At 44.1% G+C, this 25,449-nt stretch overlaps 1 protein-coding gene and 1 long non-coding RNA gene across 3 annotated transcripts in view; both read right to left on the bottom strand.

Annotated features, from left to right (window-relative positions):
* Positions 1-25,449, bottom strand: part of LOC123994841 (chemokine-like protein TAFA-5) — a 199,678-nt gene that overhangs the window by 42,067 nt on the left and 132,162 nt on the right. The gene's annotated exons all lie outside the window — the stretch shown is intronic.
* Positions 1,722-2,827, bottom strand: LOC123994842. The gene is made up of 3 exons (XR_006831735.1): positions 2,621-2,827; positions 2,145-2,427; positions 1,722-2,011 (listed from the first exon to the last, which is right to left on the bottom strand). It is a non-coding gene; the product is annotated as an uncharacterized LOC123994842 (long non-coding RNA).

Below are 25,449 nucleotides of genomic sequence, written 5' to 3'. Positions count from 1 at the left end.
AGCTTACTTAATTCAATTGGTCAATTAACACATTATTAATAACACCTGTGGAAATGTAACAATATAATATGGCAGAACAGAATTTCTTCCTTTCTTCAAAGGGATCTCCAAAGAACCTTTCGGATTGAGAAAGGTTCTTTATATAGCCATTATCAATAACCCTTTTTTTGGTGCAAGGACAACAACCTCTCCCTCAAAGTGATCAAGACAAAGGAGATGATTGTGGACAACAGGAAAACGAGGACAGAGGACGCCAACATTCTCATCGACAGGGCGGAAGTGGAGCAGGTTGAGAGCTTCAAGTTCCTTGGCATCCACATCACCAACAAACTAACATGGTCCAAGCACACCAAAACAGTCGGGAAGAGTGCATGACAAAACCTATTCCCCCTCAGGAGACTGAAAAGATTTGGCATGTGTCCTCAGATCCCTAGAAGGTTCCACAGCTGCACCATCGAGAGTATCCTGACTAGTTGCATCACTGCCTGGTATGGCAACTGCTCGGTCTCCAACCGCAAGGCACTACCGAGGGTAGTGCGAACGGCCCAGTAAATCACTGGGGCCAAGCTTCCTGACACCCAGGACCTCTACACCAGGTGGTGTCAGAGGAAGGCCCTAAAAATTGTCAAAGACTCCAGACACCCTAGTCATAGACTGTTCTCTCTACTACCACACAGCAAGCTATACCAGAGTTCCAAGTCTTAGGTCCTAAATAGCTTCTACCCCCAAGGACTCCTGAACAGCTAATCAAATGGCTACCCAGACTATCTGTTATTATCTATGCATAGTCACTTCACAGTTTTCAACAATTGTTTACACATTTGCTGAATATTTGTCCCATTTTCCCAAAACTCTAAACACAAAACCACAAATACAAAATGCAAATCTCTAGCGAAGCAAACGCTGCATTCAAAACTGTTTTATCTCTTTCCAAAATGATTTTTCGCATCCAAATGACACACACACACACACGCCATATGAATAGATCTGTCTACCAACACACTGATGTGCTCAACACAAAACACTACTATGAATTTCCCATCAGTAGGTTTATGAGGTTGGAGACCCTTCTGTACTCAGCAAAGGTCATCTGTCATTATGCCTTTTGCATTTTTAGTGTTACACTGTAGCCGGTTGTAAAAGATTGTTACAGTAATGTGTACATACTCAAGTATACATGAATAAACACTCACAAAGGCAATACAGTAACAAAAACATTGTCATTTATTTCCAACAGGAGAAAACCAGGAACAACATTCAGTAAGATAAACGATTCTCTGTACTATTTGTTTTTTAAAAGACAGTGACTCATTTTTTCAAAACTCTAAACACAAAAAGACAAAAACAAAATATAAGAAAAAAGACATTAGGCTGCACCCTGCCTCCTATTTTGGTCTGGCCAAAGCACCTCAGATACATCACAAGAGATGTTCTCCCTGGCTAAACAGCGGGGGAAGATGATGGATCCAGCCGCCTTAAACCCCCACATCAACTTCACCACATGCATCTTCCATTGCCTGGAGAAGAGGCAAGCGTGCGAAGGGATGGCGGACACACACCTATCGCCATGATGAAAAAAACTCTTCAATTGGGTTTAGGAATGGGGAATATGGTGGGAGGTATAGAACAATAAATTGTGGGTGGTCGATGAACCAGTTGTGGACCAGAGCAGCCCGTTGGAAACTCACGTTGTCCCAGATGACAACATCACTGGGCTGCTCTGGTCCACCCCTCTGCTCTGCTGGAATGAGGATTCCATGTAGTGTGTCCAGGAATGAGATGAGAAGGGCAGTGTTGTAGGGACCAAGGTTGGTATGGTGATCGAGGACGCCTTGCGGGCTACAGGCTACGCACATGGTGATATTCCCTCCACGCTGTCCAGGGACATTCACAATGGCACCGTGGCCAATAATGTTCCGTCCCGTCCCCTTCTTTTGGCTAGGTTGAAGCCAGCCTCATCAACGTAAATATAAACGTGCTGAATTGAAGCAGCATCCAGCTCCAAGACTCTCTGAAACAGACAAGGCAATATGTGACATAGACCTTGAGCAGTCAATATGGTTAGACACAATACACTGGATTACAGCACTGTAATGTGTCCACATAGTGTTGATATGATAGTAAATTCACAGTGTAGTACTTACTTGCACATTTTCAAAGCGCTGCTATTCAACCCTCTCTGAGTTGCGCTCAAATGGCACCTTGTAGACCTGTTTCATCCGGATTCGGTGGCGCTGTAATACAGGGTCCAATGTAGACAAGTCCACCTGGTGAATGCTATGTAATATTGTGCTGTCTGCAATTATGTGGTTCTGGATTTCTAGTCGTCTAATGGTATTTTTTTGCCACCACCTTGTTAACAAGAGCGGTTCCTGTTCTGGTGTGAACAGGCGGTGTCTTCCACCATGGCCTGGAGGTCTCTCAGTTCTGCAGAAGATCCACAAATATGATATGATTGATTACAGTAAGCAAAAATAATCATTTTTCTCTCAATATGAAATGACATTACTGTAACATTGGCCAACAATCGCTGAGTAACATAGGCCTACTGATATGTCGGATTGCAGTATACTACAGTATCCATACATAAAGAGCATAGTGTAGATGGTAGGTAACTTACCGGTTGTCATTTCTGAATGTACGGATGATAGACGCAACAGTGTAGCGGCTCAGGTTGTGTTGTACTCTCTGCCCAGCCTGCCTCATACTCAATCCATGGTTTAGCACATGTTCAACCAATGTGGCCCTGATGTCATCTGAGACAACTGTCCTTCCTCGTATTCCTCTTACTCTCACTCCTTCACCTCTAGCTCTTGCTTCACCACTGACTTCCATTTTCCTCTAAAACAGGAGAGCTCATCTGTGGCCTTTTATAGTGCTAATGCTCTGATTTCTAAGTGAACAATTCTGCAACTAGTGCTTACACCTGTGAGGAGTGGGTGTTGCCAATTGGTGTAAAGAGCTTGACATTGTGATTGGCGTTGCTTTCCAAAGGGACTGAAGATATTTTAATTTTGAATGTTGTGCCTAATGTAGAGAACTGTGTGGTGTTTTGCAAAAAGTGTGATTTAGAATTGAAATCTGAGTGTATAGCAGGAATTTCAATTTTGCAGACTTGGTTTAGGTATTTGGTCCTTGAGCTTTAGGTTTCGGTAATAGCGTTTCAAGTTCCAATTTTAATGTGTAAACAATTGGGTGAAACGGTAAATATTCTCCTGAGATTTTCTATATGTTTCAATCTGGTTACTGCAGAAAAGCACGACATTTCCATCATTCTGTTTTGAATGTGTTTTTTAAACAGTTTTGGAAACAGTGTGTTAGCATTTGAAAACGTGCTGCAAATATATAGTTTTGCAGGTGGTGGAGTATGAATGACAAAAGAGTTGATGGAGAACGTGGTCATTGAATGCATTTTGTGTGAAAGCAATGACAAATGATTCACAGTTTGATCCACATACACTGTTCTGTTCAGTGTTCTGTTCAGTGTTCTGTTCAGTGTTCTGTTCAGTGTTCTGTTCGGTGTTCTGTTCAGTGTTCTGAACATACACTGTTCTGTTCAGTGTTCTGTTCGGTGTTCTGTTCAGTGTTCTGAACATACACTGTTCTGTTCAGTGTTCTGTTCGGTGTTCTGTTCAGTGTTCTGAACATACACTGTTCGGTTCTGTTTCAGTGCATGTTAGCGATTGAAAAAAACGTATGTTAAAAAAAAGTCATGTTAAAAATGGATATAAAAACGATTCCATGATCTCCATAATGACACAGAGTAGTAATAAACAGAATGATTGACTGTGGTAATAGCTCCTGTACAGGTAGTAAATCCAGGCCGCACTGCGTATTTCAAAAGTAACAACGGTTAAACTGTTAAATGTTCCATGTTCCTCCTCTGCTCTGAATTCCTAGGGTCTCTATTAAGTGTGAGTGATGCTCCGGCTCCAGCTGTATCCCAGAGCCGCCGACAGTCCGGTCAGAGTCAGAGAGGATGAGAGAAACGAAGGAGGAGGTGCAGGTTTCCAGGGCCCCCAGCGGTCTTGACCCAGTTAAGACGGGTTCTGTGACTGATGAACGACGCAGAGACCAGCACAGCCTCTATTGAGACAGTGAATGAGGGAGTTGTGTGTGTGTGTGTGTAGCACCACAGGGAGGGAGAGCATTAGGGTCTGTAAGTCTCATGATTGGGTGAGCGGTTGTGTTGTGCATCCCCAGCCAGCACTGATGTCGATTTCTGATCTTTTAATTTCAACCTGAACGCTTTTGTTGGGTAAGTAGGAATGGATCAGAATGCATCATTCCCCCCTGCTGTGAAAGTTTTCAGTTAAACATATAAATCTGATCTGATTCGTGGACACACACAAACACATACAAACACACAGACACACAGCCGTAGCGCATCACAAAGCACAAAAGAAAAGCTATAACATGCTTCCCTACTATACTATTTTTTATCTTGACTGTTAAAGTTCAAGACACATCTCAAAACGTTCCACTCAAGTCCAACTACATCAATACTCCTTACCTCTGAAGCCACCCTGTCAATTGTCTCTGTCTGAATCTCTGAAAGGCCCATTGAGGTTAATGAACAGAAGCAGTAGATGGACACAGAAAAACAAGAACAGACTGATTAAAACTTGGCTAACGTGGCGGAGACCCACAGACACACCATCAACGGCTAATTAGGATAATTGGATATGCCCACCACACAAAGATGACATCTCGTAATTATCCCAAAAGGACGCCTAGAAGCACTGAGAGGGAATGTGTGTGCCCGTGTGTTTCTGCATGCAATGCATGCATGCATGAGTGTGCTTGTGTGTGCGTGTGCGTGTGCGTGCGTGCGCGCGCGTGTGTGTGTGTGTGTGTGTGTGTGTGTGTGTGTGTGTGTGTGTGTGTGTGTGTGTGTGTGTGTGTGTGTGTGTGTGTGTGTGTGTGTGTGTAACAGACCAGATAATGCCTGTAGCCCAGAGTAAGCCAACCAGAGAGTTTTCTAACTTGACATTTAGAAGGATCAGTCTGGATCAATAGGAAAGGCTAGGGAAACAATGGCCCACAGGTGTGTTGATGGTTAAAAGAGGAGGGGAAACAGTTATGACTTTCCCGATCTGCGATCTCTGACCGATTTCTATCCACATAGATAGGAAACAACACCGCTCAGGAAGGGACTGAGGGTGTTTTGATGGTAATGGTGATTGTGATGCAGGGGATACGCCCAGACTTACAATGTTAGAGGGATAAAAAGACAGCGAATATTAACTGTGGGAAAGAAATCAAGTCAAATTGTATGGGTCACGTAAACGTACTTTTCCGACGTTGTCGCAGGTGCGACGAAATCCTTGTGTTTCTAGTGCCAACAGTGCAGTGATACTGACCAATAGAAAACAATACACACAAATTCCTAAAAGATAAATGAAGAAAGAAATATCAGAATGAAGATGTGTAGAGCATGGTGTGTATATTCAGTATGGGCAGTATATGAATAGAAAAGGTGTGTACAGCAGTATTTATATAGGATATACAGTATATACAGTGGCAAGAAAAAGTATCTGAACCCTTTGGAATTACCTGGTTTTCTGCATAAATTGGTCATCCAATTTGATCTGATCTTCATCTAAGTCACAACAATAGACAAACACAGTCTGCTTAAATTTATAAAGTACAAACTATTATACGTTTTCATGTCTTTATTGAACACACCGTGTAAACATTCACAGTGCAGGGTGCAAAAAGTATGTGAACCCTTGGATTTAATAACTGGTTGACCCTCCTTTGACAGCAATAATCTCAACCAAACATTTTTCTGTGGTTGCGGATCAGACCTGCACAACAGTCATGAGGAATTTTGGACCAACTGTTTCACTTCAGTAATATTCTTGGGCTGTCTGGTGTGAACCGATCTCTTGAGGTCATGCCACAGCATCTCAAATAGGGTTGAGGTCAGGACTCTGACTGGGCCACTCCAGAAGACGTATTTTCGTCTGTTGAAGCCATTTTGTTGTTGATTTACTTCCTGGTTTCGGGTCGTCCTGTTGCATCACCCAACTGTTGAGCCTCTATTCGCGGACAGAGAGCCTTACATGATCCTGCAAAATGTCTTGATACACTTGGGAATTCATATCTCCGTCGATGATTGCAAGCTGTCCAGGCCCTGAGACAGCAAAAGTAGTCCCCAACCATGATGATGATCCTGACTCCAACTAGCTTTTAGAGAAGTCATTAGCCTAGCGATTCACATACTTTTTTCAACCTACCCTGTGAATGTTTAAACAATGTATTCAATATAGACAAGAAAAATACAATAATGTGTGTGTTATTAGTTCAAGGTCACTGTGTGTGTCTGTTGTTGTGACTTAGATGAAGATCAGATTTAATTTTGTAACCAATTTATGCAGAAATCCAGGTAATTCCAAAAAAATGCCACTGTACATATGAAGTGGACATTTGATTTTTCTGACACCATTCCACCAGGGACTTCGCCTCCTCCCTGTCTCATAATTTCTGTTGTTTCATCAGCAAATGTAATGATTGAGTTCAATATGTGTGTGGTCTCGCTGTCACGGGTGAACAGGGAGTACAGAAAGGGTCTGAGCACATACCCTTGTGGGGCCTCCGTGTTTTGGATCAGCATGGTGGAGGTGTTGTTGCCTACCGTCAATACCTGGCGTTGGCTCGTCAGGAAGTGCAGGACTTAGTTGCACGGGGCGGGGTTCAGATCAGGGCCCTGAGCTTAGTGATGAGCTTGGAGGGCAATATGGTGTGGAAGGCTGAGCTGTAGTCGGTTAACAGCATTCTTACAAAGGTATTCCTCTTGTCCAGATGGGATTGGGCAGTGTGCAGTGCGATGGTGATTGCATAGTCTGTGGATCTGTTGGGGCAGTATACAAATTGTAGTGGGTCTAGGGTGTCGTTAAGGTGATATAATCCTTAACTAGCCTCTCAAAGCATTTCATGAGTACAGGAGTGAATGCTACAAGGCGATAGTCATTTAGTTCAGTGACCTTCACTTTCTTGGGCACAGGAACAATGTTTGACATCTTGAAGCAAGTGGGGACAACAGACTGGGATAGGGAGATATTGAATATGTCCTGCCAGCTGATCTGCACATGCTCTGAGGACATGGCCTGGGATGCCATCCGGGCCTCCAGCCTTGAGAGGGTTAAGCTCCTTAAATGTCTTACTCACATCGGCAAACGGAGAATGAGAGCTCACAGTCCTCGTGAGTGGAGGTGGCCCACGTTGGTGGCACTGTGTTTTCCTTGAAGCGGACAAACGGGTTTAGCTTGTCCGAGAGCAAGGCTTCGGTGTCCGCGACGTGGCTGGCTTTGCCTTTATAATCTGTGATTGTCTGTCACATAGACTGAGTGGAAAAAACATTAGGAACACCTTCCTAACATTGAGTTGCCCCCGCTTTGCCCTCAGAACAACTTCAATTCGATGAGGCATGAACTCTACAAGGTGTCGAAAGCATTCCACAGGGATGGTGGCCATGTCACGACTCCTATGCTTCCCACAGTTGTATCAAGTTGGCTGGATGTCCTTGGGTGGGGGAACAATCTTGATACGCATGGGAAACTGTGGAGCGTGAAAAACCCAGCAGAGTTGCTGTTCTTGACTCACTCAAATCGGTGTGCCTTGCTCCAATTACTATACCCCGTTAAAAGGCACTTACATATTTTCACCTTCTGAATAGCACACATACACAATATATGGCTCCATTGCTCATGGCCTAAACATCCTTATTTAACCTCTCTCCTCCCCTTCATCTACACTGATTGAAGAGGATTTAACAGATGATGTAAATAAGGGATCATACCTTTCACCTGGATTCACCTGGCCAGTCTACAGTATGTCATGGAAAGAGCAGGTATTCCTAATGTTTTGTACACTCAGTGTACAGTGCCTTCAGAAAGTATTCATACCCCATGACTTATTCCACATTTTGGTGTGTTACAGCCTGAATTAAAAATGTCTACACTTATTTTTGTTCTCATCCATCTACACACAATACCTCATAATGACAAAGTGAAAACATGTTTTTAGATTTATTGAAAATTAAATACAGAAATATCAAATTTACGTAAGAATCCACACCCCTGAATAAATACGTTGTTGAGACACTTCCTAGGTAAGTCTCTAAGAGCTTTCCACACCTGGATTGAACAACATTTCCCCATTATTATTTTCAAAATTCTTCATGCTCTGTCAAATTGGTTGTTGATCATTGCTAGACAACCATTTTCAGGTCTTGCCATAGATTTTCAAGTAGATTTAAGTGAAAACTGATATTCAGCCACTCAGGAACATTCACTGTCTTCTTGGTTAGCAACATTGTAGATTTAGCCATGTGTTTTAGGTTAATGTCCTTCTGAAAGGTCAATTCATCTCCCGGTGTCTGGTGGAAAGCAGACTGAAGCAGGTTTTCCTCTAGGATTTTGCCTGTGCTTAGCTCCATTCTCTTTATTTTCTCTTAGCATTACTATGACATGATGCAGCAACCACCGTGCTTGAAACTATGGAGCGGTAGTCAATAATGTGTTGTGTTGGATTTGCCCCAACCTAACACTTTGTAGTCATGACAAAAAGTAAATTGCTTTGGCACATTTTTAGCAGTATTACTTTAGTGCCTTGCCGTGGCTAAATCAAATCACATTTTATTAGTCACATGCACCGAATGCAACAAGTGTTGACCTTACAGTGAAATGCTTACTTATGAGCCCCTAACCAAAAATGCAGTTAAAAAAATATGGATAAGAATATGAGATAAAAGTAACAAGTAATTAAAGAGCAGCAGTAAAATAACAATAGCAAGACTATATACAGGGGGGTACTGATACAGAGTCAATGAGCAGGGGCACCGGTTAGTTGAGGTGGTATGTACAATGCCTTGCGAAAGTATTCGGCCCCCTTGAACTTTGCGACCTTTTGCCACATTTCAGGCTTCATACATAAAGATATAAAACTGTATTTTTTTGTGAAGAATCAACAACAAGTGGGACACAATCATGAAGTGGAAAGACATTTATTGGATATTTCACACCTTTTTAACAAATCAAAAATAGAAAAATTGGGCATGCAAAATTATTCAGCCCCCTTAAGTTAATACTTTGTAACGCCACATTTTGCTGCGATTACAGCTGTAAGTCGCTTGGGGTATGTCTCTATCAGTTTTGCACATCGAGAGACTGCAATTTTTTTCCCATTCCTCCTTGCAAAAACAGCTCGAGCTCAGTGAGGTTGGATGGAGAGCATTTGTGAACAGCAGTTTTCAGTTCTTTCCACAGATTCTCGGTTGGATTCAGGTCTGGACTTTGACTTGGCCATTCTAACACCTGGATATGTTTATTTTTGAACCATTCCATTGTAGATTTTGCTTTATGTTTTGGATCATTGTCTTGTTGGAAGACAAATCTCCGTCCCAGTCTCAGTTCTTTTGCAGACTCCATCAGGTTTTCTTCCAGAATGGTCCTGTATTTGGCTCCATCCATCTTGCCACCAATTTTAACCATCTTCCCTGTCCCTGCTGAAGAAAACCAGGCCCAAACCATGATGCTGCCACCACCATGTTTGACAGTGGGGATGATGTGTTCAGGGTGATGGTCTGTGTTGCTTTTACGCCAAACATAACATTTTGCATTGTTGCCAAAAAGTTCAAATTTGGTTTCATCTGACCAGAGCACCTTCTTCCACATGTTTGGTGTGTCTCCCAGGTGGCTTGTGGCAAACTTTAAACGACACTTTTTATGGATATCTTTAAGAAATGGCTTTCTTCTTGCCACTCTTCCATAAAGGCCAGATTTGTGCAATATACGACTGATTGTTGTCCTATGGACAGAGTCTCCCACCTCAGCTGTAGATCTCTGTAGTTCATCCAGAGTGATCATGGGCCTCTTGGCTGCATCTCTGATCAGTCTTCTCCTTGTATGAACTGAAAGTTTAGAGGGACGGCCAGGTCTTGGTGGATTTGCAGTGGTCTGATACTCCTTCCATTTCAATATTATCGCTTGCACAGGGCTCTTCGGGATGTTTAAAGCTTGGGAAATCTTTTTGTCTCCAAATCCGGCTTTAAACCTCTTCACAACAGTATCTCGGACCTGCCTGGTGTGTTCCTTGTTCTTCATGATGCTCTCTGCGCTTTTAACGGACCTCTGAGACGATCACAGTGCAGGTGCATTTATACCGAGACTTGATTACACACAGGTGGATTGTATTTATCATCATTAGTCATTTAGGTCAACATTGGATCATTCAGAGATCCTCACTGAACTTCTGGAGAGAGTTTGCTGCACTGAAAGTAAAGGGGCTGAATAATTTTGCATGCCCAATTTTTCAGTTTTTGATTTGTTAAAAAAGTCATTCCACTTCATGATTGTGTCCCACTTGTTTTTGATTCTTCACAAAAAAATACAGTTTTATATCGTTATGTTTGAAGCCTGAAATGTGGCAAAAGGTCGCAAAGTTCAAGGGGGCCGAATACTTTCGCAAGGCACTGTACATGCAGGTAGAGTTATTGACTATGCATAGGTAACAACAGAGAGCAGCAGTGGTGTAAAGAGGGGGTAGCCATTTGACTGGATATGCAGAAGTCTTATGGCTTGGGGTAGAAGCTGTTTAGATGCCTCTTGGAACTCGACTTGGTGCTCCGGTCCCACTTGCCATGAGGTAGCAGAGAGAGCAGTCTATGACTAGGGTGGCTGGAGTCTTTGACAATTTTAGTGCCTTCCTCTGACACACGGCCTGGTATAGAGGTCCTGGATGACAGGACGCTTGGCCCCGGTGATGTACTAGGCCGTACACACTACCCTCTGTGGTGCTTTGCGGTCGGAGACCGAGCAGTTGCCATACCAGGCAGAGATACAACCAGTGAGGATGCTCTCGTTGGTGCAGCTGTGGAACCATTTGGGGATCTGAGGACCCATGCCAATTCAGTCTCCTGAGGGGGAATAGGTTTTGTTGTGCCCTCTTTACGACTGTCTTGGTGTGCTTGAACCATGTTAGTTTGTTGGTGATGTGGACACCACGGAACTTGAAGCTCTCAACTTGCTCCACTTCAGCCCCATCGATGAGAATGGTGGCGTGCTCTGTCCTCGTTTTCCTGTAGTCCACAATCATCTCCTTTGTCTTGATCACGTTGAAGGAGAGGTTGTTTATTGTCCTGGCACCACGTGGCCAGGTCTCTGACCTCCTCCCTATAGGCTGTCTCAACGTTGCCGGTGATCAGCCATACAACTGTTGTGTCATCGGCAAATTTAATGATGGTGTTGGAGTCATGCCTGGCCATGCAGTCATGAGTAAAAAGGGAGTACAGGAGGGGACCAAGCACACACCCCTGAGGTGCCCCTGTGTTGAGGATCAGCTTGGCGGATGTGTTGTTACCTACCCATACTACCTGGGGGCGGCCCTTCAGGAAGTCCAGGATCCAGTTTCAGAGGGAGATGTTTAGTCACAGGGTCCTTAGCTTATTGATAAGCTTTTAGGGCACTATGGTGTTGACTGGGGTGTAGTAAATTAATAGCGTTCTCACATAGGTGTTCCTTTTATTCAGGTGAGAAAGGGCAGTGTGGATTGCAATAGAGATTTCATCATCTGTGGATATGTTGGGAGCGGGTCTAGGGTTTCTGGGATGATGGTGTTGATGTGAGCCATGACCTTCCTTTCAAAGCACTTCATGGCTATAGATGTGAGTGCTACGGGTCTGTAGTTATTTTGGCAGGTTACTTTAGTGTTCTTGGGAACTGGGACTATGGTGGTCTGCTTAAAACATGTTGGTATTACAGACTCGGACAGGGAGAGGTTGAAATGTAATGGTTCGCGCTTTTAGTTTAGTAGGAATGCTGCCATCAATCCACAGTTTTCGATTTGGATAGGTTGTAATCGTCACAGTGGGAACAACGTCCTCTATGCACTTCCTGATAGACTCTGTCACCCAAGTCAGTGCGTACAACAATAAACATATCCCAGTCTGCGTGATCAAAACAATCTTGAAGCATATATTCCAATTGTGCAGACCAGTGATGAACAGTCCTTACCAGGGGTACTTCTGGTTCAAGTTTCTGTCTATAGGAGGGGAGGAGCAAAATGGAGTTGTGATCTGATTTGTCTAAGGGAGAGCAGGGAGGGTCTTGTAGCCATCCTGGAAGGGGGAGTAGCAATGGTCAAGTAGCACAGGAGATGTGTTGATACAACTTTGGTAGCGTTGTCCTCAGATTTCCTCGATTTTAGTCCATATGTCTGGTTCCTACTGCGTGAACCCAAACAGTCACACCATATGGCTTCCTTCCCTCCTTCTACAGCTATGTCTGGACCCCTATGGAGCCTCTGAGTATTTGACACATAACAGCCAATAACAGCCGTCTCACAGGAGGTGTTAAGGCCTTGAGAGGAGCCTGTTATCTGGCCACAACGCAGTGGAGAACCTCAGAGACCACCATGATGAGGTCCATCATGCACTGCGAGAGGTGTTGTTCCGACCAGATTGTAAATAACCTAATCGATATATCATTCGGCATTTGGCTTCTATGGGAGCTTCTCCTTCGGGAATCGACTTTTCCAAACCAAAATGAACCCAATCAATCATGACTCCGTTGAGACCTCCTCAGAGAGAACTACGGAGAGTGGAAGCGATTCTCGATGGCTCCCCCTTGTTTCTCTTTTCCTTTTTCTCTCGTTCAGGTCTCACTCTCCATCTCTCCTTCCTCTATCTCTCTCTTAGTCTTTCCCTCCATTCCCCTCTCTCCTTCTCTATGTGTCAAACTTAACTTTCCTTTTCTCTTTTTCCCCTCCTCTCATTCCCCGTCTCTGTGGTTGAAACCGACAGAGTAGGTAGAGGTAGAGAAAGTAGGGAGCATAGCCACATAGCCAGGCAGTGTTCTGCTCTGATGGCACTTTGTGTTTAAGTGGAGGGCAGAATGTTCCTGTCAGGGGCCCTGAGGCTGAGCGGGACTGGCAGGTGTATTATTCTCCCTCGCTCCCTCGTCCCTGGACAAATTCAAAGGCAATGTTACCCAACCACTCGGCAGGAGCAACTCTCTACTCCCTTCCTGCTACTCCCAGACCGAGCCAACTACCTGTCTCAGCAGTGCCTCTGTGTTTGTGCTTCTCTGTCTCTCATAAAACACAAGCAAATACCGCTTCTCTGGTATATATAACAGCATTGCAGTCATCTGCACAAAACTGGAGAGTTTGGGGATATGAATTGTGAAAATGTACTCCCATGACAGTGCTTTTAATACTACGGAAACAAGCAAAAATATCGCAGAGTATGTGGTATTCGGTACTGGTGAATAAAGTCCTACTCAACCATAAGTGTCATAACCATCATTACCAAGATGGCATAGCAGTCAGAAGTCCTGTCACGCCCTGACCTTAGAGAGCTTTTTATGTCTCTATTGTGGTTTGGTCAGGGTGTGATTCAGGTGGGCATTCTATGTTCTATTTTCTATGTTTTGTATTTCTTTGTTTTGGCCGGGTATGGTTCTCAATCAGGGACAGCTGTCTATTGTTGTCTCTGATTGGGAACTATACTTAGGCAGCCCTTTTTCCCACCCGTGATTGTGGGTAGTTAAGGCTATGTGCCACAAACAAAGTTAAGCGTCACGGTTGTTTTGTATTGTTTATTTTTTGTCGGCGTCATCACCTAATAAAAGGAATATGTGCTTTGGTCTATTTCTTACGACGGCCGTGACACGTCCTTTGTCCCATGTATGTATATAGTTACATCTTTCTTCGCATATCTTTTATATGTTTCTCTTTTCCAAAATCTCAACTTCAAAACACTCTCCTGCAACCTGCCTCACCAATTTAAAAAAAAAAGTATTATTTACCTCAAATCTGAAATCCCCAATAGAAACTAGCCAGAAGCTAGCCAGAAGCTAGCCAGTTTACTGGCTAACGTTAGTATTCAGCTATCCTTTAGCTCGAAAAGCTATCGCCAGTTTTGTACAACGCGACTCAGACCAGAACATACCGGACCTATTTTTCTCTCCATATCCCCGGATTTCTACCGCAAGCTCTGGACATTTACACCTGCATCTCGCAGCTAGCTAGCTCCTATCCGTGTGACTATTGGCTTACGTCGATCCTGGAGCAAACATGAATTATTCTGGAGCTAGCCAGCTGAAGAGTTCCATCAGCCACTCCTGGGCCACAATCACCTATCCGGACCCGTTCTACTGCCGATGCGAAGCCCCACTGGGCCTTTACGACTGGACTACCGACGTTATCTGCCCGATGGAGTTATTCAACTGGCCCCCCATCTGGACGTTACCTGAACGCCCATCTGCGGCCCGCTAATCTGACAATTTTTTCTTGGGCCACTATAACTATATCTATTTTGACAATTGGATTGATCCCCTCTACCACGCGGTACCCCACTAATCTACCGACGGAAACGCACGAGGTGGCTAAAAACAGATCTCCATCCTATGCTAGCTTGCTACCGATGGCCCGGCTACCTGTCTGAATCGCCGTTACCCCAATCAACCTCACTACTCACTGGACCCTTTTGATCACTCGACTAAGCATGCCTCTCCTTAATGTCAATATGCCTTGTCCATTGCTGTTCTGGTTAGTGTTTATGGGCTTATTTCACTGTAGAGCCTCTAGCCCTGCTCATTATACCTTGTCCAACCTTTCAGTTCCACCACCCACACAGGCGATGACATCACCTGGTTTCAATGATGTTTCTAGAGACAATATCTCTCTCATCATCACTCAGTACCTAGGTTTACCTCCACTGTATTCACATCCAACCTTTGTCTGGACATTATACCTTGAAGCTATTTTATCGCCCCCAGAAACCTCATTTTACTCTCGGTTCCGGACATTCTAGACGACCGATTATCATAGCTTTTAGCTTTTAGCTTTTAGCCTTACCCTACTCCTCCTCTGTTCCTCTGGTGATGTAGAGGTGAATCCAAGCCTTGCAGTGCCTAATTCCACTCCTATTCCCCAGGCGCTTTCTTTTGATGACTTCTGTAACCGTAATAGCCTTGGTTTAATGCATGTTAACATTAGAAGCCTCCTCCCTAAGTTTGTTTTATTCATTGGTTTAGCACACTCTGCCAACCCGGATGTTCTAGCTGTGCCAGATTCCTGGCTTAGGAAGACCACCAAAAATTCTGAAATCTCCATCCCTTACTACAACATTTTCAGACAAGATAGATTGGCCAAAGGGGGCGGTGTTGCAATCTACTGCGAAGATAGCCTGCAGAGTTCTCTCCTACTATCCAGGTCTGTACCCAAACAATTTGAACTTCTACTCTTAATCCACCTCTCTAAAACAAGTCTCTCACCTTTGCCGCCTGCTATAGACCACCCTCTGCCCCCAACTGTGCTCTGGACACCATATGTGAACTGATTTCCCCCCATCTATCTTCAGAGCTCGTGCTGCTAGGCGACCTATACTGGAACCTGCTTTGAACACCCCAGCCAACCTACAATCTAAGCTTGATGCCCTCAATCTCACACAAATGATCAATGAACCTACCAGGTACCACCGCAAAGCCGTAAACACGGGCACCCTCATAGATATCATCCTAACCAACCTGCCCTCTAAATACACCGCTGCTTTTTTCAACAAGATCTCAGCGATCACTGCCTCATTGCCTGCATTCGTAATGGGTCAGCGGTCAAACGGCCTCAACTCATCACTTTCAAACGCTCCCTGAAACACTTCAGCGAACAGGCCTTTCTAATCAACCTGGCCGGGGTATCCTGGAAGGACATTGATCTCATCCCGTCAGTAGAGGATGCCTGATTATTTTTTTTAAATGCCTTCCTCACCATCTTAAATAAGCATGCCCCATTCAAGAAATTTAGAGCTAGGAACAGATATTGCCCTTGGTTCTCTCCAGACCTGACTGCCCTTAACCAACATAAAAACATCCTATGGCGTTCTGCATTAGCATCGAACAGCCCCCGTGATATGCAGCTGTTCAGGGAAGCTAGAAACCATTATACACAGGCAGTCAGAAAATCCAAGGCTAGCTTTTTCAAGCAGAAATTTGCTTCCTGCAACACTAACTCAAAGTTCTGGGACACTGTAAAGTCCGTGGAGAATAAGAACACCTCCTCCCAGCTGCCCACTGCACTGAAGATAGGAAACACTGTCACTACTGATAAATCCACTATAATTGAGAATTTCAACAAGCATTTTTCTACGGCTGGTCATGCTTTCCATCTGCTTACCCCTACACCGGTCAACAGCACTGCACCCCCCACAGCAACTTTCCCAAGCCATCCCCATTTCTCCTCCCAAATTCAGTCAGCTGATGTTCCGAAAGAGCTGCAAAATCTGGACCCCTACAAATCAGCCGGGCTAGACAATCTGGACCCTTGCTGTCTAAAATGATCTGCCGAAATTATTGCAACAAGCCTGTTCAACCTCTCTTTCGTGTTGTCTGAGATTCCCAAAGATTGGAAATCAGCTGCGGTCATCCCCCTCTTCAAAGGGGGGGACACTCTTGACCCAAACTGCTACAGACCTATATCTATCCTACCCTGCCTTTTCTAAGGTCTTCGAAAGCCAAGTCAACAAACAGATTCCCGACCATTTTGAATCCCATCATACCTTCTCCGCTATGCAATCTGGTTTCAGAGCTGGTCATGGGTGCACCTCAACCACGCTCAAGGTCCTAAACGATATCTTAACCGCCATCGATAAGAAACAATACTGTGCAGCCGTATTCATTGATCTGGCCAAGGCTTTCGACTCTGTCAATCACTACATCCTCATCGGCAGACTCGATAGCCTTGGTTTCTCAAATGATTGCCTTGCCTGGTTCACCAACTACTTCTCTGATAGAGTTCAGTTTGTCAAATCAGAGGGCCTGTTGTCCGGGCCTCTGGCAGTCTCTAATGGGAGTGCCACAGGGTTCAATTCTTGGACCAACTCTCTTCTCTGTATACATCAATGATGTCGCTCTTGCTGCTGGTGAGTCTCTGATCCACCTCTACGCAGACGACACCATTCTGTATACTTTTGGTGTTAACAACCCTCCAGACGAGCTTCAATGCCATACAACTCTTCTTCCGTGGCCTCCAATTGCTCTTAAATACAAGTCAAATTAAATGCATGCTCTTCAACCGATCGCTGCTTGCACCTGCCTGCCTATCCAACATCACTACTCTGGACGGTTCTGACATAGAATATGTGGACAACTACAAATACCTAGGTGTCTTGTTACACTGTAAACTCTCCTTCCAGACTCACATCAAATATCTCCAATCCAAAGGTAAATCTAGAATTGGCTTTCTATTTCGCAACAAAGCATCCTTCACTCATGCAGCCAAACATACCCTTGTAAAACTGACCATCCTACCGATCCTCGACTTCGGCGATGTCATTTAAAAAATAGCCTCCAATACCCTATTCAATAAATTGGATGCAGTCTTATCACAGTGCCATCCGTTTTGTCACCAAAGCCCATATACTCCCCACCACTGCGACCTGTACGCACTTGTTGGCTGTCCCTCGCTTCATACTTGTCGCCCAATCCACTGGCTCCAGGTCATCTACAAGACCCTGCTGGGTAAAGTCCCCCCTTATCTCAGCACGCTGGTAACCATAGCAGCTCCCACCTGTAGCACACGCTCCAGCAGATATATCTCTCTGGTCACCCCCAAAACCAATTCTTAATTTGGCCGCCTCTCCTTCCAGTTCTCTGCTGCCAATGACTGGAACGAACTACAAAAATCTCTGAAACTGGAAACACTTATCTCCCTCACTAGCTTTAAGCACCAGCTGTCAGAGCAGCTCACAGATGATTGCACCTGTACATAGCCCATCTATAATTTAGCCCAAACAACTACCTCTCCCCCTACTGTAATTATTTATTTTGCTCCTTTGCACCCCATTATTTCTATCTTTACTTTGCACATTCTTCCACTGCAAATCTACCATTCCAGTGTTTTACTTGCTATATTTTATTTACTTCGCCACCATGGCCTTTTTTTGTCTTTACCTCCCTTATCTCACCTCATTTGCTCACATTGCATATAACCTTGTTTTTCTACTGTATTATTGACTGTATGTTTGTTTTACTCCATGTGTAACTCTGTGTCGTTGTATGTGTCAAACTGCTTTGCTTTATCTTGGCCAGGTCGCAATTGTAAATGAGAAATTGTTCTCAATTTGCCTACCTGGTTAAATAAAGGTGAAATTAAATCCATTTTTTTTTAAAGTGCCCCTGCATCGTGAGTAGTCCTGCATTCAGCGCAGATGTTAAGTGAGTGAAATTGCTGCTATTTGCTTGTTTAATCAATACAGGTGAATCAAGGCTTGCACCCTTTAGAGGTAAGCAAGTTCACGTGGCGTTCAGTGTCAAATTGTCTATACGTCATCAAGGACTGATAGTAGCTAAAATGTTGGTAAACAAACACACACACACACACACACACACACACACACACACACACACACACACACACACACACACACACACACACACACACACACACACACACACACACACACACACACACACACACACACACACACACACACACACACACACACACACACACACACACACACACACACACTTGGTGTAGCTCATCAGACCCAAGGCGTTCATAGTAAATCAACCAACACCAACATAACAGACTTCAGATCCATTCTAAAATGCTAATTCCGGAGATTCTCGTTTCCCTTCCCAGTTGCCCTGGTAACACATCCACAATCGTCTATGCTTGCCACTGACAGAAACTCAGCTCTCGCTGAGAAAAAGGAACTTGAGACACATTATGGCAAATATGCTGAAACCATTTGGTTTTTATAATAAATGCCATTTAGCAGACACTTTTATCCAAAGCAAGTTATAGGAATGCATGCATACATTTTCACATATAGGTGGCCCCAGCAGGAATCAAACACACGACCTTTGGTGACGAAAGCTCTATGCTCTAACAACTGAGCCACACAGGACCATATTCACTGTCCTCCAAGACAGCCAAATGCCTCCTGCACAACCAGATTGTTCTCTAATTCTAGCTGCTTGATTAGACTGCAAGGTTCTCCCGTTAACAGGACTTTCAACACAACACCCATTATTTCAGCCACTTCATTCATTGTGACAGATTAAAGAAAGAACTACATTTGTGTAAAAGACAGAAACTACGTGGTGTACAGTAGATGTCGGTCTCTGGTGGATGGCTGGCTCCCTTGGGCGCCATGTTCCTGTTCATGTTCAGTTTGCTCCGTCTCACAACGACATAACGGGCTTCTACAGGTACTGTAGTATTCTCCTGCTAAAACAGTCTCTCTGCCCTGTTCTCCTCAGAACTAACACATTCTCAGGCTGTGTCCACAACGGCACCGTATTCCCTACAATAGTGCCCTACCTTTGACCAGAGCCCTATGAGCCCTGGTCAAACGTAGTGCACTATATTTCTTTAAACCAACATCATCCCTATGTTGTATACAGTGAATCTGATTTCCACCATAGTCATCCAAGGCTTTTATTTAAGATCAGACCCCTTCTCATATGCTATGATATTCTTCCATCTATTACATTATATGCTTGGTGGGATGAGTGTTTCACTGTAAAGGAAATCAATTGTGGATTCTAAGAGTGAGACTTTGTCCCAAACGGCACCGTATTCCCTACAATAGTGCCCTACCTTTTACCAGAGGCCTGTGAGTCCTGGTCAAAAGTAGTGCACTATATAGGGAAAATGGGTGCCATTTGAGTCTCACTCTTAGAATCCATAATTGATTTCCTTTACAGTGAAACACTCATCCCACCAAGCATATAATAAATGGAAGAATATCATAGCATATGAGAAGGGGTCTGATCTTAAATCAAATCCTTGGATGACTATGGTGGAAATCAGATTCACTGTATAAAACATGATATTGGTTTAAATAGAAGAAAATGATTCACTTGTATAATGTTGGAATTGCAAATTTATTCATTACACATATCTTTCCAATATACTCTATGTATAATATACTGAATGCAATAGTGCCATGGAGTACTGAATAGTCACAATCTGTGTGATTGTGTTCGTGTGCCCACGTACATGCATGTGTGTGTAGGATAACCTTCCTCTGTCATTATCTCTGTAATGGGGCTACGTATGGCTGAGAACATGTTGCTCATCAATAGCATTCAAGTCATCATGCAAATGAGATCATTAATATTAATGATGGGTGTAATTCCTTCATGGCTGCCTCACAACTGGGCTCCGCACACACAGATACTCACACACACACACATGCACATGCACACACAGGCACACACTCATGCATGAAAGTACACAAGCATCCGCACACACACTCACAACATACACAGGCACAATGACAATGTTTGACCGTGAGTATTCCCTGTGTTGATGTCGGCCCAGTCCGGTGCTGTAGCATTTTTGGATAAGCTAGCAGCTGAACCGGTGTTAATTGTAGCAATGATGTTGGTGTTCAGTGAATATGTGATGTGGGGTGTGATCGGATGTGTCATTGCTGTAGCTACAGCGCTAAAGCATCATGAGTCACAATATTCACTGACAGTGGTATCAGTTTGACGGCAGAGTGAGACACTTTCTGTTTTGAGAGAACATTAAGGTCCACTGTTCTCTGACGAGGGGAAAGTAGAAAATGAAAATGAAGAGTGGCCTCTTCTCCATCACTATGGCCATCAACATCACTCACTCCGTGTCTATTTGTTGAACACACTTGGCTGTAGCTGTGTCTAGGGTGACTAACAACAATGTAGGCGGCTCCAATTTGGGTTTGTGACCCATTTTCACGGCTGGGTTTTAAGTGGGCTATATCCAGGATATATCCAGGTTAAGTGCTCTATACAGGGAGCAAGTCTCTGAGCGTTAAAACCTATCGCCTCAGCGTCAGACAGCTGCAGAACCCTGAGTTCATTGCCCTACAGGCTTATAGTAAATCACCACTAATGGGAATCCTAATAGATACCAAATACCAACCTCTCTGTCAACCTAACCCTGTATCTAACACCCTATAACTCTTGCATCCCATCACTCAATCTACACTCTGTATGAGGAATCAATGCTACAGTGTGGTTCTTCTGCCTACACTTTCCAGAAGGCACTGACCTGCTCTAAGATCAGCTTTCCCTCCACCCAAATGCTAACCTAAAACACTGAGGGACTCAACTCAACCCTGACCACAGATATGCATGATCAAGCAACATCACGCTATTCCAGATGGCAAGGGGACTCACACTCCGTGCTGCGAATGAACCTAAATAAAGAAATGCCATAAGAGGCAACTTCCTCTACACACCCCATGCTGTGAAGTCACTTCCTGTGACACCTACAGATCTGGCATCTTAAACTGATCGCCGTTTTGCTGCAGAAAGTTAGCCTTCTTCACAGGAAAATGTAAATGGACACAAAAAGGCTTTATGATTTACATAAATGCAACAGAAAGCAGCGGAAACCCTTTCTCATAATGCGGGGGCAGTCGAGAGCATGCACTCATATTCAAGTGAAAGAATTTGCATTCTGCAGGAACGTGATGGCCGAGTCAGATCCTGGTGCTACAGAAATATGTTCCTCCTGTAACAATAGGGGTCACATTAAGATGCCACATATGTAAACAAACACACTGCCACCTCGGCCTAGTCATGCTCTGCACCGAGTCAGTTAGTTATTAAAATAGGCTCATGCTCAGTACTCGGTGCACTCACCGTAATTCAATGAGAGAGAAGGAGCTCTTGTCTCAGAACTATATATATAGCCTTAGTGATTTATACTCCGCTCTTGTGAAGGATACATTGTTTGTATTCATTTGCATTATTTTTATCCTACATTTAATTTTTCTACACGCAGCTTGTCAGCCTAGTGGGGTAGCCTAGTGGTTAGAGCGTTGGACTAGTAACCGGAAGAGTGTGAGTTCAAATCCCAGAGCTGACAAGGTACAAATCTGTCGTTCTGCCCCTGAACAGGCAGTGAACCCACTGTTCCCAGGCCGTCATTGAAAATAAGAATGTGTTCTTAACTGACTTGCCTGGTTAAATAAAGGTAAAATAAAAAAAAAATAATAATTAAAACTCCTTTGCTAATATAAATATATATACATTTTTCCTTCTCCATGCAGTGCCCTGTAACAAGCTCCTACAAAAAAAAAGTTAAGGGTGAAAAGGGTACCAAGGACCAGGGTCGCATCCCATAGGGAACCCTATTCCCAATAAGTAGTGCACTACTTTCAACCAGGACCTGGGGCTCTGGTCAAAAGAAGTGCACTGCATAGGAAATAGGGTGCCACTTGTGATACAGAGGGGTGTGAAGGGACGGATAATGATGTATGCCATCCGGGTGCACTGAGGGACTGAATAGGGTTCAGTAAGCGTTAGTATTTCTGATGGAGCTAGCAGCTAGCTGTACCATCCCAAGGACATCACTTCCAATTCTTTGCAGGGCTTCACAGACCAATTAGATGAGAAGAGGATACAATAGTGGGTTGGGTTGTTCCTCCGCATACCGCATGACTCACACTCACACCCTGGTACAGACACAAGCACGTACAAACACACACACACACACACTGGCACCGACACGGATGTGCACGCACACACACACAAAAACGCATCAGAGGCCCTCTTCAGATCCACCCAACATATCCTTTCCGATGTGTTTCATTGGGGAGACAGGGAAACAAACTTTGCCTTCCTATCTCCCTCCTTCGAACACACACACACACACACACACACACACACACACACACACACACACACACACACACACACACACACACACACACACACACACACACACACACACACACACTTTTCTATCCTTCTCCCTCACCGAGCTCATTTCACTGGTATATCCAGCCCACTGAACACGGCTGCACTCAAACATCTCCTGCAGTTACAGGTGGCGGGGAAATAATAGCCCAATGCTACACACCACATTCATTATTAATAAACGAGACATGTTCACGAAATTTCCAACCCGAGCCAATAAAAGGTATATTACACAATACAAAACATATTGACAGAAAGAAAAGATGACTGCATAGCATTAACAGAGGATTATTTCCCTAACTCGCCAAAAATAAACAAGAGAAATAACACCACATTGGCTGCCTAATGATGTGTCTTATCGTCTCAGTCGCAGTGGCTCAGCTCACTTGCTATCCTTGTCTCTTTTACCGCTTTAACGAGCAGAAATAACAAAGAATCTCATTGGTCTAATTGTTGTATCCACACAGCCAACATTACAATTCCAGGCATTACTCAAGAACTACCTACCTTCACATTATCTGGAGGTTGGAATTTAAATATCATAGACACTTGCCAAATGCACACACGCACACACGCACACGCACACACGCACTATTCACTTTCTCTGCATGTCCTCTGCAGTCAAACCTCAGCAGCAGACATCCATGACACTTTGCTGTGCTTAACGCCATGTTGCCAGTCCATCATGGCCGACTAGCCCTGCTGTAGAAACACAACCAGCATCCCACTACTTTTTGCTTCCAATTTCCTCTCATCAACCACATGTTCCAGGAAACAGGACCCGCAATCACACTGCAATGGAAAATGACTGAGAAACGAATGAGTTGAACTGTACATACAGAAGATAGAGGAGAGGGAGAGAAAGGAAGAGAGTGAAAGAATCCCCGGGAAAAAAATGGTGTCTGTAAAATGTCAAATGGAGCTGAAGCTTTTAGGGGTAAAAGAAAGAAGAGCCATAGGGAGACATTATTAATTGTTCAAGCCACGTGGCCTTCAAAACAGACACATGGAGGAGCAGCGGGCCTGGCGTTTAGGCGCACTGCAGCACGCCACAGAGAGAGGGAAGGAGAGAGAGGATGTGGAGGAAAGAAGCCCCACTCTGGGGGTTCATTACCAGCAGAAGAAGTGTCAGAGAGGGAGGGAGGGTGAGAGATGTAAGGAGGGAGAAGATGAGAGAGAGAGAGAGAGAGGGAGAGAGAGAGAGGGAGAGAGAGAGGGAGAGAGAGAGATAGAAAGCAGTGGACAGAGAGAAAATGAGTGGGAGAGGAGAGAGCTAGGAAGGAAGGGCACAGCCACAGCCGGGTCTGTTAATATTCCCTCCAGAGAGAGAGAGAGAGAGAGAGAAATTGAGAGAGAGGGAAAGAATCTCTGGAGCATGTGCTGACAATGATGCTCAGAAATGTTTAACACTTAAAGAGTGATAAGGGCTAGGTGTTTACACAATGGTGATAAAGTGTGGGCTGCATGGTTACTTGGAGATGGGGAAAGAGGGAGATACACTCTTTGAAAAAAGGTGCTAAGTAGAACCATACAGGGTTCTTCGGGTTGTCCCTATAGGGGAACCCTTTTTGATGCTGGGTAGAATCCTTTGCAGAGAGTTCTGCCTAGAACCCTCAGTGTAGGGTTCTTCAAAGAATCCCCTGTATATATTTCTACCTAATACCCTCTATGAAGGGTTCTGCAGAGAACACTTATCTTTGGAGGGTTCTTATTAGAACGCTCTAACCCGCCAGCCTAATTAGCCTTTAAAATGTAATTATTTATGACAATACATTACAATACACTGCACAAAACATTAGGAACACCTGCTCTTTCGATGACATAGACTGACCAGGTGAATTCAGGTGAAAGCTATAATCCCTTATTGATGTCACCTGTTAAATCCACTTCAATCAGTGTAGATGAAGGAGAGGTGACAGGTTGAGACAATTGAGACATGGATTGTGCATGTGTGCCATGCATGTGTGCCGTGAGGGTGAATGGACAGGACAAAATATTTAAGTGCCTTGAAACGGGTTATGGCAGTAGGTGCCAGGCGCACCGGTTTGAGTGTGTCAAGAACTGCAACGCTGCTGTGTTTTTCACACTTAACAGTTTCCTGTGTCTATCAAGAATGGGCCACCACCCAAAGACATCCAGCCAACTTTGACACAACTGTGAGAAGCATTGGAGTCAACATGGGCCAAATTAATTTAGGCTGTTCTGAGGGCAAAAGGGGTAGAACTCAATATTAGGAAGGCGTTCCTAATGTGCTGTACACTCCGTGTATATCACAAGGACTTTCTTTGAGGGCCTAAGTATACCCTAACACGGTGGTGTTAGGAATCTCCTGGTTTACAGGCCACATCAGGCCTGCAAGTCTGATTTATTTTTATGTTACCTTTACTTAAGTAGGCAAGTCAGTTAAGAACAAATTCTTATTTTCAATGACGGCCTAGGAACAGTGGGTTAACTGCCTTGTTCAGGGGCAGAACGACAGATTTTTACCTTGTCAGCTCGGGGATTTGAACTTGCAATCGTTCGGTTACTAGTCCAAGGGATGTGTAATTCCTATTGGAATATCCAACAAATGGAACTGTTAATCACCCGCAAACTGCATTCAGAATAACTGCCAGGTTAGGGAAGATTGACTACTGAGACTAGCTCAATCATCTAAACTGGGATAACAGTCTCAGTAACGGGTGCAATAAATCCAATTACTAACAGATTGTATTTGTTTAGAAAACTGTATGTTATTTATCTTTGT

This window comes from Oncorhynchus gorbuscha, linkage group LG14 (assembly GCF_021184085.1).
Source record: "Oncorhynchus gorbuscha isolate QuinsamMale2020 ecotype Even-year linkage group LG14, OgorEven_v1.0, whole genome shotgun sequence".
In the NCBI taxonomy this organism is placed as follows: Eukaryota; Metazoa; Chordata; class Actinopteri; order Salmoniformes; family Salmonidae; genus Oncorhynchus; species Oncorhynchus gorbuscha.
The sequence above is the reverse complement of the archived record's forward strand: the minus strand, read 5'-3'. Positions and strand labels throughout refer to the sequence as shown.